Consider the following 19,373-nt stretch of genomic DNA (forward strand, 5'->3'; position numbering starts at 1 on the left):
ACATAGGTTAGTAAATAGGATTGTATAGGTGGCAGGAGCTTTGATGAGGAAGGACTCGGCTGTCCAGATGCTTCATTTCTCCAATCTCTTTGTCCCATGACCCTTGGCACTCCAACTTTTGTTCAAATACACAGCAGTTTTAGCATGGCCAAATAGCAAAACTGTTGCGGGGCTTGCTGGGATGTGTAGATCAACAACAGCTGGAGGGCTAAAGTTCTCTATCACTGTCCTAGATGGTCATACAATACATTTCATAGTATGGAAAGTTATCTGTAAAGATGAGGAACATGCTTATTTTATACAGTAATTGAAGGTGTTACTGTTCTTATTACTATATTGAATTAATTTAATTAAAGTGGTCAATTAAAAATGTTTTACTTTTTTCACTGTAAACTATTTGATTGAAAGGGACATGCAATAGGAAAATGCTACGACAACACATCAAGTTATGAGAACATCATTAGCAAGAAAATAATGGCAAACAAAAGTGCAAGAGATTCCCATGATATGTACTACAAAGTCATATTTAAAATGTTGTGGTACAAAGGGACCAATGGAAAGTAGGGTAGGGGGTGGATATTGAGTGGGTATGTAGTGTGATCTGGGAGAGAGATCTAACAAGAGTGTATAAGGACAGCAAATATTGGCCCTTATTCAGATCTGATCGCAGTACAGATTTGTTCTCAAAATGGGCAAAACCATGTGCACTGCAGGTAGGGCAGATGTAACATGTGCAGAGAGCATTAGATTTGGTTGACTTATTTTGTTTCTGTGCAGGGTAAATACTGGCTGCATTATTTTTACACTGCAATTTAGATTTCAGTTTCAACACACCCCACCCAAATTTAACTCTCTCTGCACATGTTACATCTGCCCCACCTACAGTGCACATGGTTTTGCCCATTTTGAGAACAAATTTGTACTGCAATCAGATCTGAATAAGGGCGATTATCATTATGCACCACTATACTCAAGTAAATGAATATCATCAATTAAGGACCATCAGCACATGGATAATAGTTCATGACAAGATGTTTATAAAAGTCTGGCTTCTTAAATTCCAAACTTCCCAACCAGCTTGCACAGTATTCAGTGAATTTCTCCACATTAGAAAGAACAAGACGTTTCATAGGCATGTAATAGATGGTCCGACGGTCAGGGCTGCCATCACATATTGTGGGGCCCGGGATTGACAAAATGGACAGGGCCCCCATAGAGGAAAGGCAGGGCATATAGGTAGGCGGAGCTGTTGAAATGTAGGTGGAGCTACAGCGGAAGTCGGAGATCAGATTCTCAAACATCCCTCTGTGTACCCCAAATGCCCTAAGCATCTGCCACATGCTCCCCACATGCTCCCTGTGCTCCTCAAATACATACATTGCAGTTCATCATGACACTACTTTACTATGCTACTGTATATGGCTCTTATGCGCTGCACTACATCATTATACCACACACCCCTATATGCTGCACTACATCACTGCACAACACGCTGCTATATGCTATACACTGAACTACATTAATGATGTACACTACACAACCCTATATGCTACACTACACTAAATAACTACACTATGTAACCCTGTCCCCACACTAAAAGAAATATATTATAGTGCCTCTCTCCATATGAGATTACATTAAGCAACATGTCTCAGCTCAAGGAGTGGAGGGCTCAGTAAGAGGATGGGAACACTTTTCTGCAGGAGCACAAAGGTGGCTGGTCCTGGAGAAGGGACCAATCACCACGTACAAATCACTTGAAGAGGAGGCGGGCACAGCTATGATTGGCCACTATCGCTGACACTCTGCTGGGCCCCCTCCTTTTCTCAAACCAGACTGCCTGCTGAGGATCACTGAGGGCTGGGAACTGCGGGCACGTTTAGCGGTGCAGAATGCAGACGAGAGACAGACTCAGAAGGCGCAGCTTCACGCTCTGTCCGGGATCCACCTTTCACAGCCGCACAGCTGTGTTTTCCTCCTCACTGACAAGCAGGGAGCTGGGGCTTGTTTCACAGCGTCTGCCCCAGCTCTGTCAGCATCTCTGACATGCTGCCACCCAGGCCTCATTTCTGTATGGGAAGAAGGGTTTGGAAGAGACTCTTCAGGAGGCGCACAATTCAAAAGATTCAAAAAAATTGAAAATCAATTTGATCAAAAACAATTAGTGAGTCGAAATATGTCCTTTCTGGTTAAGGGAGCTCCATGTTGTGGTGATTTCTCAGTGGTAAGGTGATCAGTGATGCACATAAAGTGAAAAATAAAGAATAAATTTGTGATTAGATGACCATGTAAAAGTATAAAGTTAATAGTGCAAAAATTGGTAAGGTGGTGGGCGTACCCAACTCACTCTGGAGGCGTGTATTTTCAAACCTGTAATGGTTTCTTTGTCCTCTCGAAGGTGGACAAAGAAACCATTACAGGTTTGAAAATACACGCCTCCAGAGTGAGTTGGGTACGCCCACACAATTTATTCTTTATTTTTCACTTTATGTGCATCACTGATCACCTTACCACTGAGAAATCACCACAACACGGAGCTCCCTTAACCAGAAAGGACATATTTCGACTCACTAATTGTTTTTGATCAAATTGATTTGCAATTTTTTGAATCTTTTGAATTTGTGCGCCTCCTGAAGAGTCTATTCCAAACCCTTCTTCACTTAGCACATTATCCAGGGTGCTGGTGTCACCCAGGAGGACTCTCTTCTGAGGCTGCACGGCACCACCTCATTTGTTGTTCACCTCTTTTTTTGTTCACCCCCATTTCTGTATGGGCCCGGGACTCAAGTACCGCCAGACCTCTTGATGGCTCTCCTGTCGATGGTACCACTCAGTGAGAGTGGAGGATTTCCAATGTATAGAAATAACCACTCTGGCTGCATATCTAAGGTGAAGTAAAGCAGATTTTTTATAAACACTGGTTGGAATCTTCGAGCAAAAATTCAGGGCCTGTCGGTATGATATCATGTAGGTCTTTTACATTGCTAAATTGAGGACAATTTTCATTTAAACAGTTTGGATATCTCTAGTTATAGCTATTTCATATCATCAAGACACCAAGCCCCAATGACTCATAAACAAATCATATGGCCAAGTACTCAAACAAAGGTTAATAAATCAGAAACAAACCAGAAGGTCAGGGACACTGTCATAAACATGACTAATATAGGAATCATATCAATACAGAAATAAATAACAAAGGGACATCTGCATCACTTCTTAACCTTTTTTGTTCCAGAAGATAAACTACATAGGTAATCTTTGTAACTCATGGCTCAATTCTTAATACAAAATGGACTTTCCTGTTTATGGTTTATTTTGTATAATTAAATTTAAATATGTAATATAAGAAATTATGGACAAAATAATGAAATTACCGTTCCCGTTGTATAGGCTTTTATTTTAAACCTGCCAGCATCTGATCTGTGGACCAGATTCACTGATTGTCATTTTTAAACATGTTTGTATACCCAATTCTCCAACGCCCCGTTGGAGAATTGGGTAGCATCAAGGGATTAGTAGTTTGGCCCTGATTCTAGTGGCTTCGGTCCCCCGCATGTTTGCATGGGGGACGATGATTCTGCCCTGCGCATATTCTCACATGCGCAGGGCTTCTGTGCGGGTGCCTTGGTTGCCCTGCACTCTCAGCGTGGTGCTCACACAGGGGGTGGATGAGAGGCAGTGGTGGCGCTCCGACATGGGAACGGACAGCGTTTATTGGGCATCATGCAAATGCTGGGCATACCCATGTCAATGCGGCTGTGATGCAGTGTGCTGGGGGCAGGTGGCTGATGTCACATGACGTCAGCTGCCTGCCCTGTCTTCATCCCAGAGCTGGCAAATATAATTCAGTCTGCACTGACATATTTGTGAGCCCGGGAGAAATTTTTCGACCATTGAATGATTGAAATTTTGACCATTGAATGATTTATTCTGTTGCGGGCACATGTGCTTTTGGCTGGGTGGGCACTTTGGGCTTCAAAGCTTACCAAGTCAACCAGAATCAGGCCCATTGTATGATTTATGGGGGAGGGGTCATAAGAGTCATAATAATAGGATGCAGATTTCTCACAACAGCATTGATGGTCCAAATATACAGATTTTATTATGGTGTCTTTTATGAGGAACTGTAACAGGTAGAACATGGGACTGAGGTCATGGGTTCGATTCCCATCATGAACCTTCCTGATTGAAATTTATATTTTCTCCCTGTATTGCACAGTTTTCTTTGGATACTCTGGTTTCCTCCAACAATGCAAACATACATTATACTGGTAGGTTAATTAGCTCTCAACAAAAAATATTAACCCTAGTGTGTAAGTACATGGGAAGACCAGATGGGCAAAGTGGTTCATAACTGCAATTAAATATTATGTTGCTTTGTTTCATGTGTGAAGATGGGTTTGAATGTTCTTTAGCATCTGAACTAAACTGTTCATTAAATGTAAACTTTTTATGTAGGAATAAAAAATTTCAGCTCACTTCCAACTCATGTCTTATAGCTGTCTGGATTACGGGGGACAGATACAACTTGCTAAATATTTTCTTCCGCTGGTTCTATGTTCCAGATTTATATTTAGCAGCAGAAGTCCTATATATATTATTCATGATCTCTTAAAAAGGGCTGTGATGAAGAAGTCTGTGCCAGATGAATGGATTTAGAACATTATTGTCACAATGTTGAAAATCTAAAAAGCTTTCAAGTGCACTTGAAATGACTCATGAATGGAATGTTTTTGGACTAACATGTATATCATACTATTTAATGAATTGCAGTGAGGGAACTAGCATTACTTTCATCTTCTGCATGAGACTGTGTGTGATGACAAATAATATCTAGTAGTAATACAACTAAATGCTTATTAATTGTCTAGCAACACATCAAGAGATTAAATGCAGCAATATTGGATGTGACAGACTATGCAACCCAACAATAGAGGCTTTCTGTGGACTCTTTCTGTGGTCAACTTCTGGAAGAGGCCGGGGATGGTCGCATGCACGTGGAGCTCCATCCTCCGTCCCCCATCCCGGCCTCAGGAGCAGCGTGCGGTGGAGGGGACGAAGACAGGCAGAGGAGGCGGGCAGGCAGTGGTGGAAGGGGAGGAAGCGTGCGCCGCAAGCTGAGGATGATGCGGCCAGAGCTGGGAGAAAGCTGACCGCGTGGCCGCCATAGTTCATCTTCACTAGGTGGATGTGTGATCATCTCACAGGCACCACTCACCCCTCCGCCTCCCCCCGGGACCCACCGAGCACTCCGATTCGCCCACCGAGCTGACTGTGGCCTCCAGAAAATTGAGACCTGGATCCTCCGCCCCCTCCACTGACTCTCCCCCGGCCTCACTAACTCTACACCCCCCCCCATCACCACCACCACCACCTGCTGCTCTCCCACAGGAAGATTCAAGATGGCGCCGCAAATGGCTGCCTAGGAACTGTGCATATGTATCATGTGTTAACTGTACTGTCCCTGCTTATCTGTACTGTCCCTGTTTAACTGTACTGTCCCTGCTTATATTGCTACCTACCTCGGTGCTGCAACGACCAGTGTCGCCTTTGATGGCTGCCTAGGCGTTGTGCAGCTCGGCGGGTACATGTTTCCTGTGTGATAACTGTACTGTCCCTGCTTATATTGCTACCTACCTGGCTGCTGCAATGACCAGTGGTGCCCCTGATGGTTGCCTAGGCGCTGTGCAGCTCGGCGGGTATATGTTCCCGGTGTGATAACTGTACTGTTCCTGCTTATATAACTACCTACCTGGCTGCCGCAACGACCAGTGGCGCCGCTGATGGCTGCCTAAGCGCTGTGCAGCTCGGCGGGCATGTGATCCCGGAAAGTGATGTCTAAATGCTCTCAATGTAATGTGTATAATGTCTCAATAAAAAGGTGTATAATGTCTCAATGGAATGCATGTAATGTGTCTTCCCCCCTCCCCCCATTTCATCCCTGCTTGATGCTGCACTGTAATCCACAAAAAATTCCTAGTGTGCGCAAGCACACATGGCCAATAAAGTTGATTCTATTCTATTCTTCTATTGTATTCTATTAGTGCTACGTGGATTAGGGCGGAGTGAAAAAAACTAAATTGAGAAATTAAAAATCAGCTAGTGTGGGACAGTTGTGACTTGACCTGAATAGGAAACGTGCAAAATCTTTTTGATCTGAGTCAACATCTTCTGTTCTGGCAAGAGGCCTGAAGTTTCACTTTTTTGGTGAAAAAGACGAAAACTATGAAGATGCTCCGATCTAGTTTAAATTATGTTAGGATGTCTTAGAGTGGTTTATTAATATACTTTAGCTTAGTAAAAGAGAGTACGAGCTTGTCCTAGTGCAAAGTGACTGACTTTGGCGGGTGAAAAAAACCCTGATAATTAACCCATTTTAATGGTTTCAATTCTGAATATGGTGTTTTCTTTTTTTTTTTTTTGTGGGAGAGGATGCTCTGAAATTGATGTGATCACCAATAGAAACTTGGTGAAAAAAAACAAAGTAAATCCCTTTTGTTTGCCCTTAATAGAAAAGTGCACCTTTGTGTCTTCTAATGTCCAACAAACTCTTTACTGAATGCTCCAGTAAGTTCAGTAAAAATGCATTACACTCTGTTCTTTAGGTGCAGTATTTAAAACTCTTCTGTTCATTGTCTTTACTTGTGGCAGTTTATTTTAAACATGAATTGGGCTGAAAAACATCCCCTATGCTGGGAACATGAAAGGTCTGCATTACAGCATATCGTTATGCAAAGAAAAGCCAATATATTAACAGTTAAATATGTTGAAGTGCATTATGCTGTAATAAACAAATACATCTAATGTTTAGAAAAATAAAATCAAGAACATTGATTCAAAAATAACAAGTTAATCATTCTATAAATGTGGTGTCCAGCAGTACATATGCCAACCACTGTGTTCATTTCTAGGCAGGATTGATCAGCAATACTTATTACACTTATTACAGCATAATGCACTTTGGTACTTGTTTCCTAGCACGGCCACACCGATCATGATCGTGGGCATCGTTAGTAAAAATCGGGTGCGATGGTACCGACGCGATGCCCGCGATTTCCCATAGGAAACAATGTTAAATGCCTCAATTTACCCGCGATGCCCCCGATTTCCCATAGGAAACAATGTTAAATGCCTCAATTTACCCAAATCATCATAGGGAACAAGGCAGCGGTACGCGTCCTCCGACCTTTTCATACCCCCACTATCCACGTCGGCGTGGAGTTGAGAATGGAATAGTGTGGCGAGCGCAGCGAGCCACCGAGCCCGAAGCGTGGCGAGCGGACACGGATACCTGTGAAGCCCGCGAAGGGACGCGTTTACCTGTGAAGGTATCCGCGTCCGCTCGCCACGCTTCGGGCTCGGTGGCTCGCTGCGCTCACCACACTATTGTATTCTCAACTCCACGCCAACGTGGATAGTGGGGGTATGAAAAGGTCGGAGGACGCGTACCGCCGCCCCTCGCGGGCTCGCTGCGCTCGCCACGCTTCGGGTTCACGTTGTTCGTGGGGTGGCGTAAACTACTTTTGGGGGGACATTTCACTGTTCAGGGGTGTTTTGGGGGGTTTCTGGCCCATTTACCATTGTTCCCTATGATGATTTGGGTAAATTGAGGCATTTAACATTGTTTCCTATGGGAAATCGGGGGCATTGCGGGTAAATTGAGGCATTTAACATTGTTTCCTATGGGAAATCGGGGGCATCGCGTCTGGACCATTTAAGCCTTTTTTAGCCGCCTGTGACGCGACCGACGCGATTTAGACTTTTTTAAATGCATTTCAATGGGAAATCGAGGGCATCGCGTTGGTCGCGTCGCAGACCACTAAAAATTACACCCGATGCCCGCGATTGTGGCCGTGCTAGGAAACAAGTACCTGCACTTTAACATATTTAACGTAGGGCACCAAGTCTTTCATGTGTAGCCTTCATCTCCATGTTTACCTGGGAGAAGGGCATCTCAACCAAAATCTTACTTACTTTTTTGAATAAGCGACTAAAATAATATTTCAAGGTGGCCGGCATTGATGTAGCTTATATACACTTTAGAGAGGCTTTTTAAACTAACACATATCACAGACTGCTAAATAAACTTAAAAGCTTTACATTGGATTCTAACATGGGTACATCTTGGAAGTAGGATACAAAATGATGTTGCAGAAAATAGAGTGCCTTCACAGGAGGATCAGCAGTGGAGTACCCCAGGGTCACAACTGGTACCAATGTTTTCTGCCTGCGCAGGCCTTCAATGTGAGCGCCCTCGGAGACTTGCATAGTAAAATTTGACGAACACTTTCTTCACAGAAAGGATAGTGAACAAATGGGATAGCCTCCGATCAGAGGAAGTAGAGGCTAGTACATTAGAGCAAGTTAAACATGCTTGGCATAGGCATAAGAATATCCTTACAAAGAATTTAGGGTCAAATAGATAGGAAAAGTGGTTCTTATTTGCTGTAAATTCTGTTATTTTTATATGATGATTTATTAACTTACACTTGTAAAACTGAAATTACACCTTTACATGAAATATTTATTTGTTTTTATTATCATGGCAATTTAATTAATCAACATGTAATATTAGACTGTGGGTCTTTAGACATACTGTACTGTATATAGGGTGGGATGCTCTAACATCCGCACCCCAGCTCCGCCCCCTATCGCCGCACTTCGCATTCATAATTATCGCATATGCACTAACATATGCGATAATTATGGCAAAGGACAGCTCTTGCGTTAAGAGCTGTCCTTTGCGATAGAGTCAGCGGGTCCCATGGGGACCCGGCGGCTCTCCCCTCCCTCCCTTACCTGGCGCTGCTGCTGCGCCAGGCTCTCCTCCTCCCTGCACCCAGAAGGGGATCAGTGCAGGGAGGAGGAGGTCACAGGTCCAGGCAGCACAGCTCTGTGCTGCCCGGACACAGGTGAGAGGGGGGGGGGGGGGGGGCGATTCGGGGCGGAAGTGGGTCGGTGCAAGGCGGCTGAGGGTTGCGGTAGAAGCCCATAGGCTTCTTTGGGGCATCACCAGATTTTTCTGGCGATGCCCACCGCCGCGGTAACCCGGCGGGGGATGCTTACAGCATCCCAAAATGCGGTAAAAACCCAGATAAACGGGGTTTTTACCACATTTTTAGCTTAGAGAATCTCCCCCATAGACACCAAAATAGTCACATGGATGGCTACAGGGGCGTATTTATAGAGAATCCAAGTTTACCTATTGAAAACATTTTTGTTTAATTACAGATGTAGCGCCAGTCAGCTTTGCGAGGGCTGGCAATGGATTTGCCAGCTCTCACCAGCTAAATCTTGCTCTCGGGAGTCGAAGCAAAGCTGTCGATGGACTCTGGGACTGAAAAATCTCTGTAAAAAAAGAGATTTAATATGAACGAAATGTCCAGTGAAACCACAACCACGCCAACACAGAGGTGATGACTTTGGGTATATTTTATGAAGTTTAGATGGTACCAGATACCTTTTCGTATATATTTTATTTGAAATTTCCTTAATAAGAGAGGAAATAGATGATTGAGCAGTGTCTCACCTTATAATCTGCCAAGGTTCATCTACCTGCTCGCACAGGTCCAAATCCGTCCCTGTCCATATGTGCATAGGTGATAATGCACATATGCAAATGCCTGCAGTGAGTGCCTTCACTCACTGCCTGATTGACAGGCAGGGGGCATTTGGGGTGGGCACTCTGCGTTTCATGGCTGTGCCCACAAAAATGGTGGGCGTGCCGATAGGAACACTGGGTGGATCCCAGAAAACGTAGGCATGTCCCTGCCTTCTGGGGGCTGATGGATGACATCACATGATGTCAGTGACCTCCTTGAATTCACCCATCGCCGTTCAACTAAAAAGTAAGTCCTGGCTTTTTATAGCGAACAGAGGAAAAATCATTTGATGGTGAGTAACCACTCACAGCATAGCTAGGGGATCCAGCTCGCAGGGCAGCTGTGCATTCAGCTTGCTAGGCACCAAATATATACGTACATAGCGTGCAGGACTGAATTGGGTCCTAGGTCCCTTTCCCAGTGACTTTCATGTGGCAAGACAGAGTCTGGATCCAAAGAAAGGAGCACTGAATATAGGATAGAAATGATGTCCCAACGATGGGGAGAATAGTAACAAATCATTTCGAAGGGTGTTAGGCTTCTAAAATGATTTCATTTGGGCAGTGGATTTAGGAAAGATCTCATTTGGAAAATATAAAAAATGCCTGTGGTGGGAAGTTTGGATCTTCTGGGATCTAGTATCTAATATACACCAAGATGTGCAAGCCCATGAGTATTTTAACTGCGATTACTCATTCACATTCTTCCAGCTTAGATTACATATGCATTTTATGATATTGATTTAGTTCATATACAGACTAATGTTTTCTTAAATAATTAAGAACTTATCTAAAATGATGTGCAAGGTATTGCAAGAATAAATATTTTAGTAATATCATTAATAAGTATTTTAAATGTCAAAAATCATGTTCTTATAATTGTTTTTATTCCCTTTTCTTTTGCAGTGGACTATTCTCTTTGGGGATACTAACAGCACACTGGAAACTCTAGGAGACAGTTAAATGACTGTGAATCAGACCAGAGCTATGCCTTTATTAATCTAAGTGTGATGCTGTGTTATTTGAAGAGATTGAGTCGTTACTGTCATTGATCTCATAGTATCATACTTGAATCTTTTCCAAATCTTTTTTTTTTTTTTGCTATATGGTAATTTATTCCACAAAATACAGAGTGACATCTGTGACTGTCAGACAGTAATTTAGAGCTGGTAGCAAATAAGAACATTTCTTATTTACATGAAATGTATAATGCAAATTGTAATACATTCTCACTTATTAGAGTAGCAATTTTAAGTACTAAAGGCTGTATGTATGCCTCAATACAAAGACCCATAAGAAACATCAGCCATTAAATGAGTAATGATGTATATTTAAATTAGAAAACATACTGTAGGTCCATTGTAGGGGGTATGGGTCATTAGTTCAACAGTGTCTAGTTCAACAGTCAACAGGTTGACAGACAAAAGGTCAACATGGTTTAGTTTGACAAGAACAAAAGGTTAATGAAAGCAAAAGGTTGGCATGTAAATGGTCGACATGGGAAAAAGTCGACCCAAGTTGTTTAGGTTTTTGGTCTCTATGTAAACATGGATACTGTATAAGTGTATGGCGTCGTCTACCATGGCGCTATATGCGTGCCATGTTTTGGGCAGGGTGCCTCACTGCGCTCAGTGCACTATTATATTCTCACTCTATGCCCAGGGGGGTGGTAAAGAATGAGCAAGTTGGTTTTAAAAAAAAAATCATAAAAAACTCATGTCAACATTTTCCATGTCGACTTTTTAGCATGTGTTGACTTTTTGTCAATGTCAACCTAAAGCATATCAACCTTTTTCATGTATCAACCTAATGTGTGTCAACCAATAGTTGTCGACTTATTGACTGTTGACCTAGATACTCTCAACTTAATGACTGCATACCCATGTCCACATTCCATTCAGATTTCTTTTGAAGAAAAAACAAGCTTAAATAAGAATGCTTTGGCCAACAAAGGAACATGGAGGCCAGTACAAGAACAGACATTACATTACAGAGCTGCTCTTTGAAAACCTGGTAATTAGTTCAACTTTTTCTCTAGAAACACTTTCTGTTGCCAGTTCCTGCGCATCTTGGCTTTTGGTCAGCAAATTTTGTGCATCCTTTTCACTTAAATATGTCTTGTGGCAATGCAACAAAACCGCGTCACAAGATGGCACTGGTTAATTATATATGCAAATACATCTGTGTGCAAATCAATAATAGAAACAAATCAGGCACAAAGATTAAGGCAGTTTAAAAATGTAAAATATACTGACCATCTAATTAATTAAAGTACATGTGCAGCTCCCATTGGTAATCTGGATTATTACCAAAGATTTTAAGAAGAGGAAAAATACAAGAGTTGTCTCTCAGAGAGCGCAATATTAAATATCAAATGATTTATTACAAATATGAAATAAAACAGCACAATTCATAAAGGATCATAAAAATACACAATTAATATAAAAATAAAAATAAATACGGCCACTAATTTCCACCAGAAATGAACAATAGTCCTCTTAAAGTTAAAGAAATGGCCTAAAGATCCCTTTGGTTAATGGCTGGCCAGCACTTAATAATAATGTGGGATAAAAATTAGAGATGTGCAGACTCGGATTCCAGAGATCCGAGCCCCCACAGACGTCATCATTCCGAGCCCGGTTCCGAGGAGCGCTCGGAGATTCCCGCCTGACTCGGGTCCGTCCACGTGGTCAGAACGTCATCTCCCGACGCCGGATTTCGCGAGGCTTTAAAAGCGGCTGCTGCGCCCGCCATCTTCACTCCAGTCTAGTAGTGGGTTGAGAGAGGGTGTGTTGGTGCTGCTGCTGGTGCTTAAACTTAAACTTGAGCTTAAGCTTGACCTTGAACGCAATATTTTTTATTCGCTGGGGCTGTCTCTCAGTGCTGCTGTGTAGTCTAACTATGTACTTGTAGTACTACTGTCTTCTCTGTGCGGTCTACCTCTGGTGTGCTGTGCTGTAATTATTTTATCCGCTGGGGCTGTCTCCCTCAGTGCTGCTGTGTACTCTGTTCTCCTCTATGCTTAGGATGGGCTCTCCCTAGCAAGGAGGACAGTCTAACTGTGTACCTGTAGTACTACTAGGGCCTTATTCTTTTCTTTTTATGATTTGCACGTTTTGCACTTCACGTTTTTCGTTAGTTTGTCACGTTTTTTCATTTGGGTAGTGCGGCTGTCCCTAACAGGCCTTCCGTTCCCCAAACGTGACTGGGACTCTTCACCTTTTGGGGAGAGTCCCGGTTCCCTCGAGGGCAACCCCGAGCCGCAAGGCGGAGGGAAGCCTAAGTCGGGTCTCTCCAAAGCACGGGCTGCGGAGGACCCACCGTCCGAAACCCTTCCGGGGGTGGAGGAAACGCGGGTCCCTCTGAGCTTCGGCGAAGAGGACCCACCGATCCCTTTTTTCCCTTCCTCGGCCTTATGGTTGAGGGGGGTCAGGGGAACCATGGGGCCTTTCTCCTTTGGGAGAGGGCCCACACGTTCGTACGGCTGCCCCCTGTGCACGCGTTTAGTCACGTCACTGGTGGTGGTGGGAGCACACCTCGGGCTCCCTGAGTTTCTTCAAACTACTGTCTTCTCTGTGCTGGGACCTACCTCTGGTGCTGTGCTGGAATATATATTATATGAATAATTAATTATATTATATATATATATATATATATATATATATATATATATATATATATATATATATATATATATATATATATATATATATATATATATAGTCCACTGGTGCTGCCTGCACTGAATCTGCTGAAACTGCTCGGCCGGGGCGCTGACAGGGCTTGCACCGGCCCTGCCTAGTGTACCTACCTAGTACATACTAGGCTGCTATATCTAATGTAGTTAAAAAATAATACTTGTGCTGCGTGTGACTGTAAAAAATAATTCCATGCTGCTGGTGCACTGAGGTGTGCCACTGAGTGCCACTGCCAAGCAGTACCTAATAATAAAAATAATTATTATTATAAATTCTGCTGGTGCATTGCATAAAGCTACTGGTGATGTGTAACTACCTTTTGTGTTGACCACTGGCAGTGCTACTGCCTACCTACCTAGTAGTTTATTTGGGATGCGGTCATTTGGTCTACTGCATTATGGTAGAAAGTCATTAGGTCGAATCCATTAGGTCGACATGCTAAAAGGTCGACATGACTCTAGGTCGACATGGGAAAAGGTCGACATGATTCTAGTTCGAAAGGTCATTAGTTCGACAGGTCGTTAGTTCGACAAGGTCATTAGTTCGACATTGTCTATGTCGACATTCACAAGGTCGACATGGAGTTTTTCAATGTTTTTTGAGCCAACATGTGCCGACAGGCGGTATTTCATGCCCTACCATCCACTAGGGCGTGGTGGGAGAATAAAATAGTGTGCCGAGCGTAGCGAGGCACCGTGCCCGACGCATCGCGAGCGCAGCGAGCGATGCGAGGGGATGCAGTGCACTTTAAACTGTGTCCATGTCGACTGTGTTGACATTCAGGTAAAAAAAACAGTGAAAAACCCCATGTTGACCTTGTGAATGTCGACATAGACAATGTCGAACTAATGACCTTGTCGAACTAATGACATGTCGAACTAATGACCTTTCGACCTAGAATCATGTCGACCTTTTCCCATGTCGACCTAGAATCATGTCGACCTAATGGATTCGACCTAATGACTTTCTACCATAATGCAATAGACCAAATGATCCCAACCCGTTTATTTTCTCTACCTACTAGGCTGCTATATTTTTAATACTTAATTAATTCAATTATATATAGTCCACTGGTGCTTCCTGCACTGAATACTGTGAATAGAGGTTGCCAGTATTATTTACTCAGTCCACTGTTGCCACTGGCAGTGTTACTGCCTAAGTGTACCTACCTAGTAGTACAACTACATACTAGGCTGCTATATCTAATTTAATAAAAAAATAATACTTGTGCTGTGTGGGACTGTAAAAAATAATTCCATGCTGCTGGTGCACTGACGTGTGCCACTGAGTGCCACTGCCAAGCAGTACCTAATAATAAAATAAATTCTTATAAATTCTGTTGGTGCACAATACTAGTATTGCTGACGTATCTACCTGTCTTGTGCCTAGTACTGTCTTATCTACCTGTCTGGTGCCTAGTACTGCCGTATCTACCTGTCTGGTACCTAGTACTGCCGTATCTTCCGCTGCAGTGCCACTCTTACATGAGCCACGTGTTTGTGCCGCACACTTGTGTGGCTTAGCATAGTTATCCAGCTATCTCGGTGCAACCTTTTGCCCTAAAAACAATATTGTGAGGTGTTCAGAATAGACTGGAAATGAATGGAAATGAATGTTACTGAGGTTAATATAGCGTAGGAGCAAACAAAAACACCAAATTATGTGATTTTAGCAGTTTTTATGCTTTTAAAAAAAAATCTGAACCCAAAACCGAAAAAATCCAAACACAAAACGTTTAGGGGGTGTTTTGGCAAAACCCATTAGAAACAAAACCTCAAGGTAATCAGAACCCAAAACCCAAAACACGAAAAGTGGCAGGTGCACATCCCTAATAAAAATTGCATTCTGAATATAATCAAAGAGGGGAACAAGTCATCATTGTATTAGGGCATCAGAAACCACCAAATTGGTTCAATACAATTCAAGTCAGGGATCACTCACAGTGAAGCAGGTACTGATTGAAAACGCTGATGTAGGTGAGACGCTGTCTCTCTCTGAGTAAACCACAGGGCATCAGGGGGGCACGGACAGTGAACAGCAGCCCGAGGGACTCAAGTGCGCACCGGCACCAATGTCAATAGTGTGCAGAACCCACAGCTGTGATTCACCCGGTGCTCTCAATCCGCTGCAGCCGCAGTTGGTTTGCTAGTGTCTGTCAATCATTCAAGGGCTGCATGAACGGGCGGTCTGTTCCCGATATTCTGCCCGTGGATTGTCCACTGCGCTGGGCGTCTTTAGGAGTGAACGTGAATGGAGTCCTGGTGGTGGATCTTTTCTGCAGGGTATATCGGCCTCAGTGCCAGATTCTCTAAGCTTCAAAAGTGATAAAATGGAGAGTGATAAACAGCCAGCCAATCAGCTCCTGTCTGACATTTTTCAAACACAGTCTGTGACATAGCAGGTAGGAGCTGATTTGCTGGCTGTTTATCACTCTCCATTTTATCACTTTTGAAGCTTAGAGAATCTGGCCCTCAATCTGGTGGAAAGGGTGGCAGGTAATGGTGAGTCCAGGAGGTCAATGGTGATACCCTGCACAAAATATTTGGTGGAAATTAGTGGCCTTTTTTATTTTTATATTAATTGTGTATTTTTATGGTCCTTTATGAATTGTGCTGTTTTATTTCATATTTGTAATAAACCATTTGATATTTAATATTACGCTCTCTGAGAGACAACTCTTATATTTTTCTGAATCTGTATACAAAGTGTTGCTGCTTCATCTGCAACGTTCTACATATTTAAAATGAATTTGTATGGTGTTATATATTAAGGGGTTTATTCAATTGATGCCAGATCCATTCCAAAATTATTTTGACAGAATGCATCTGGCATCTATTATTCAATGCAGAGGTAAAATCCGGATGTCACCTCCCATACCCCTGTAGGTCCCTATTATACAGCACCTCACTTGTGCTAGATTGTTTGCCAGTAGGGCCGGTGCTAGGGTGCTCGGCGCCTCCTGCAAACTTTACAAAGGGACAGTGCACACAAAAAAAAGAGGTTTTAAAGTAATAGCGTTGTGTAATGCCAATTCCTGATGCCAGCAGTAGTAGCTCTGTGTAATGACCATACCAGTTGCCTACAGTAGCAGCGCTGGGTAAAGCCAACACTAGTTGCCGATAGTAGCAGCGATTCGAAAAGCTCACACCATTTGCTTACTGTATTAGCGCTGCTTAACGCCCACACCTGTTGCTGACAGTAGTAACACTGCGTAATACCTGTACAAGTTGCCGATAGTAGTTGCACTGCATAAAGCCTACACCAGTTGCTTGCAGTAGTAGCACGGCATAACACCCGCACAAGTTGCCGACAGGAGTAGCGCTGTGTAACGCCCACACCAGTTGCCGACAGTAGTAGCGCTGCATAAAGCCTGCTCCAGTTGCCAACAGTGGTAGCGCTGCATAACACCTGCACAAGTTGCCGACAGGAGCAGCACTGCGTAATGCCCAGACCAGTTGCCGACAGCAGTAGAACTGCGTAAGACCCGCACGAGTTGCCGACAGGAGTAGCTCTGCATAACTCCTGCACAAGTTGACGACAGTAGTAGTGCTGAATAATGGCCACACCAGTTGCTGACAGTAGTAGCGCTGCATAACACCCAGACCAGTTGCTGACAATAGTAGTGCTGTGTAACACCCAGACCAGTTGCTGACAGTATAAAACTCTCACACTTTATTTACCTTCAATTTTGTCTGGAAGTTCATCTTCTCCTTCCATCAGCCCTGCTCCCGTGTAGCTCCCCCCTTTTCCTTCAGTGTAGCGCCACCCTTCATCCCAAGTAGCTCCACCTTCTATCAAGGCCCTGCCATTGCTGCCACTCATGCGGGACAGATGACATAGGCAGGGCCTCCTTTCTCCCCATCCAGCACAATAAAATGACCTGCATAGACAAGATGACCTGCACCGCAGCCGTTATAGTAAACAATATTAGCTGCAGGTAGATGAATTAAGCATACACACTTAACAATAGCAGTAAACAATATCATTCAGTTACATCACCGGGACTAGCTAAACATTAAGGTCTTTTGCTATATACCCAAAATTTACCTCATGTTGAGCCGGGTGGGGGGTGTCATTAACAATGCACGGAAGCAAGCATCATTACTTATATTGAGTGTACACACTAGACATTTTTTTTTTCTAGTGTGTATGGGGCTTTACATTGTGTTCCTGTAAGGAAACAATGATGGAGAAATAAATTCTGTTTACATTGAAAAGCATATTATTACATATTATTTCCCATTTTAATCTACATGAGAGGGGGATATGGGCACAGGGCAGGAAAGCCTGGACTTAAGGGGCACATGCTAGGGAAGGCAGGGCTAGGGAGGCACAGGACAGGAAAGTCTGGCTTAGAGGGAGAAGGGTAGAGGGTAGGGAAGGCAGGGCTAGAGGGCACAGGGCAGGAAAGCCTGGACTTAGGGGCACATGGTAGGAAAATAGTCCTAAAATCACAGCATTCAGGGGCAGTGGGTGATCTGGGCCATCAGTGTACCCTATAACTACAGAGGGGCAGATATGAGATTTATTCACCTGGGAGTTTCACACATGCAAATGGACAAGAATGAATTAGGATTAGGGTAATAACAGGGGCATAACTAAAACCGTGAGGGGGCTCCTCCTGCTGTAAACATACCAAGAAGCAGCCTGCAGGCACGCAGAGAGCTTTACCTTCCCAGTAGTGCATTGCAGCAGGAGGTGGGGTCACACACAGTCACTGCCGTTATGGAGAAAGAATGGGGTGAGGCAGCTGAGATTGTCCGGGAGTGCTCTCTCCTCCCTCTTTAATCTGCTGCTGCCTGCTGCTCTCCCTAGTGGTGTGTCACTCTGCTCAGTCTGCTTGGGGCAGGGATAGGGATGGACATCGATGGTCGATGTTTCGGAAACATCGATGGTTTTCTTTCGATGTTAGTGTTTTTGCCATTTAATGGTGACCTTCCGATGTTTGTCACCATCGAATGCTAATCATTCGATGGTGTACCGATAGTGGCATATTTTTTGTAATTCCCAAAAGATATGCCTCCCCTGGCTGCTGTGTCTGTGTCAGGGAAACTTCCTAGGTTCGTTGGAGGCTGTCTGACTTTCTCTCTGCTTCCCTCCCTCTCCCTCTCTATGGTTGCTGTAGCTGCTAGGCAACAGGGCCCACTGCTAGTTCTGATTGGCTCTCACTGACTCAGAGAGCCAATCAGAGCACAAACCTCACCCTGCAGCACCAGTCACTCAAACAGCAGCAAATTTCACAGACACACTGAGCTCTGGAGGATTCAGAGGAGGAGACGTCACTGAATGTTATACCAGCTCAGGCAAGCTACAATAATAATAAGTACACAATACAACTAGCTACAGATTAGAGATGGGCAAAACGGATCTTTTCGCGGACCCGGGTCGACCTGGGTCGGTCAGTGAAAAGATCTAGATCCTTTGGGCGGCTCTGCGACTCAGTTTGTGTAAAAAAGACAGTTATTTATGGTTTGAGTTAGTGTACCATACCTCCCAACATGACCCTTTCCAGGAGGGACACAATGCTCTGTTTCTGGACTTCCCTCTTAATGTTTGATTGTTATTACCTGTGTGGAAACACCTTTCTTATCCATTTACCTGTTTAGAACAGGTAATAGCAATCATTCGTTAAGAGGGAAGTCCAGAAACAGAGCAAAGTCGTAGGTCAGAGATGGGGAACCTTTGGCCCTCCAGCTGTTGTTGGACTACACATCCCAGCATGCCCTGCTACAATTTGCTATTTGGCCATGATAACACTGTTGCAGGGAATGCTGGGATGTGTAGTCCAACAACAGCTGGGGCCAAAGGTTCTCTAACCCTGACCTAGGTGGTGCACTTAACATAGATAGTCGTTTGGTCGACTGATCTAGGTCGACATTAGGTCAACAACACTAGATCGACATGCTGAAAGGTCGACGTGGAACAAGATCGACATGGTTATAGGTCAACATGAGGAAGGTCGACAGGTCATAAGGTCGACATGGGGATTTTCACTGTTTTTTGAGCCGACATGTGCCGACAGGCGGTATTTCATGCCCTACCTTCCACTAGGGCATGGAGTGAGATTATAA

At 43.8% G+C, this 19,373-nt stretch overlaps 1 long non-coding RNA gene across 1 annotated transcript in view; it reads right to left on the reverse strand.

Moving 5' to 3' along the window:
* LOC146058850 (uncharacterized) overlaps positions 1-18,106 on the reverse strand; it is a 79,757-nt gene extending 61,651 nt beyond the window's left edge. Inside the window, exons 1-2 of the long non-coding RNA XR_014470002.1 lie at positions 17,974-18,106; positions 16,983-17,200 (exon numbers count right to left, since the gene is read on the reverse strand). This is a non-coding gene — a long non-coding RNA (uncharacterized LOC146058850). The remainder of the gene's footprint in view (positions 1-16,982; positions 17,201-17,973) is intronic.
* Between the last annotated feature and the right edge of the window lie 1,267 nt (positions 18,107-19,373).

Source organism: Crinia signifera, chromosome 2 (assembly GCF_055691185.1).
Source record: "Crinia signifera chromosome 2, ASM5569118v1, whole genome shotgun sequence".
Taxonomy (NCBI): Eukaryota; Metazoa; Chordata; class Amphibia; order Anura; family Myobatrachidae; genus Crinia; species Crinia signifera.